The sequence below is a fragment of the Arachis ipaensis genome, chromosome B1, assembly GCF_059453495.1.
Source record: "Arachis ipaensis isolate K30076 ecotype BB chromosome B1, ASM5945349v1, whole genome shotgun sequence".
NCBI classification, from domain to species: Eukaryota; Viridiplantae; Streptophyta; class Magnoliopsida; order Fabales; family Fabaceae; genus Arachis; species Arachis ipaensis.
The window spans coordinates 21221907-21224700 of NC_142436.1; positions in this window are offsets into that span (position 1 = coordinate 21221907).

The following is a 2794-nucleotide window of genomic DNA, read 5'->3' on the forward strand; positions in this document are numbered from 1 at the left end:
TTCAAACAAGATCCACTAGGCTTGAGTCATCAACAAGCTTTCAATTGATCCAAAGAATACAAAAGTCATAGGAAAAGACAACCCAATCATTAGTAATTTCTCAAGGATAAACCTTTGACTAAAAACTATTGTAGAGATAATGAGAGAATAAACGATGCACTAATTTGAAACGAATCAAACTGACTCATATAAGAATGAGATTCACCAGAGAAGAAAAACCAAGATCAATGATAATGTTCACAAAATGTAAAAGATTAGTTAAAAACAAAGTCAAGTATGACATTCACAGAGATGGAAGGTTTATTAGAGAATTTAGTTCGTTCATAGGAAGAAAGCTATGAGTCCAATACTTTCAAAAGAACAACAATGGCATAAACCATATAGCATGCTAAATCAAACTCAATTCAAAATAAGTTAAGTAAAGCTTATCAAACGAAACTCAACCAGGATAAAAGTGAAAAATCCTTTCTTTCTAGAATTTTGAAAAATAGCCGAATACATAATCACATAAAGATGTACATTGGAACTATAGTAAAATCGCTAGAAAGTCAAATTGTATTTTAAGAAAGGGCAGTTCCATAACACAGTAAAAGCACAGACGAGGTATTAGAAATAAATAGTTGTTAAATTGTATAAGAAATCTTCAAAATTGCCCATATAGATAAGTATATATCTTTTTAACAGCAATTTTCATAAAAATCTCAAAATTGGCTGTAATCACTGTCAAATAAGGGAAAAATTGAATCAACAATTTCTCTAATAATGGACGCGGAATCAGGAGTTAAAATGCACAGCGCAATAGGACAAGCTCAGAGCTATATCAAAGAATACATGAATCAAGAAAAACTCAAACAGAGGAAGATAGATGCAACAAGGATTTCAAACAAGCATATGCACTTAAGATCAAACAGGAAGGCATATGAATGGAGGAATAGAGTTGAAAAATCAAGCTGCTTTTCAAGAGGATTAGCAAACAAGAACTTCAAGTTAGGGTATAAAAGAACAGGTCGACTCAAACGAAATTCAAGACACACAACTGAATAGCCTCGAGAAATAGTTTCCAACTTTTTCCAAAACCCGCGATTCGCTTTACTCAAAACTCGTATATCATCTATGATAACCCATCAGTGCTTTCATATACATAATTCACTAGTATTAAGCCGGCCAAACTTAATACCAAGAATTATGCAATGCAAGACTAACAGCATTAATCAATAGACCGTCATGTGCATAAAGCTCTAATTCTCGTCACTCGACAAGACCTAGTACATGACAAACGCTCAGAGTATGCAACTGAAGCATAGCTGGTCCATTCCTCAGGCTCTACAGGAAAGACCGCTCTGATACCATAATGTAACACCCTAACTACCAAAGCTCACACTTCCGGCTGCGCGACTCTGATAGCTCGGACATTACAACGACACTTATACTATTTAATACTAAAATATGAGCCTGTTTACAATTTTAAACCGTAATGCCGCTCCCAAAAATACTTTCGTTCGGTAACGTACATCCATAAATGCCATACAATTTACAACAACTCATAAAGAGTACATCCATATATATACATAAATATATATAAATAGTATCACAAGCATTATCCAATACAATTCTTATCCCTCTTACAGAATATATCAGGATAAAGGCGAGGGTACAATAAACCATAACTAAAACAATACAGAGTATCTCAACAACAACTAAATAAACTCTTCGTAACTTCTGTGCCCATATCCTGAAAGGGGAAAAATGTAGGGGGGTGAGAACATCATCCTCGAAAGGGTTCTCAGTAGAGGGTTTTTGGGAATTACTGTAATAGGATACGTGAAGATAAACCGTACTAGTGATTAATAACCGTCTTATGCCTCCATTTAAAAAACAACGGTTTACAATAAAAGTAAAGTCTGAAAATCTTTTCTGAAAGAAGAACCGTTCAATTCTCAAAAACTCAAAAGCCTTTCAAAATGGTTTATCTATGCGGAACCAAAATAGCCTTTCATATTTTATTCCAAACCAGAAACACAAAACCGAAATCAACCATCGATTCATCTCATTCCAACCACGGCCCTAGGCCCAAACAAATCCAACCAACAACCAATCACCACAGTCCAACAGAGTCCCAGTAGCAAACACAAATAGGAAGATGCAAGCACAAACAAACAGTTATTGCAAGTAGAACAATTAGCAGTTAATCACAAGTAGTCACAAAGGCAAACCAAGTACAATATGCACACCCAAACAATGTCACATAGATGCATATGATGCATGCCTGTCCCTAGTGGCTGATGATATCATCTGTCGGTTATAAAGCCAACCCGACAAGTCCTGGTAGCTAACCATTGGACTATCTCTCTGTCGCGCATCCCCAACTCGAGTTATACTCATCATAAACTTGATCATAATCATGATCCATATCCATCACCCTCACTGGTGAATATTTACGGGGGCGAGCTCATCCGGGACTTTTATAGTGCCCGGCCACACTTACGACATAGGGTCAAAAGAGCTTCGAGTCTCAACCTGGAGCACGTGGTGGCTAGCCACTGCTTCCTCCCAGGAAAACTCTCATCTCCGATAGTGGAAGTGCAACATTCACATTTATCAATGATTCAGCATATACATGCATTCAGTCTCATCCATGGATCAACATCCATCTCAGCCATCCGGCTCACGGTTCAGTCCAGAATCAGCCAATATTCATATCATACACAGCCATTCCGGCTCATGGTTTAATCCAGAACCAACCAATATTTACAATCATACACAGCCATTCCGGCCCATAATAAAATAGCACTTC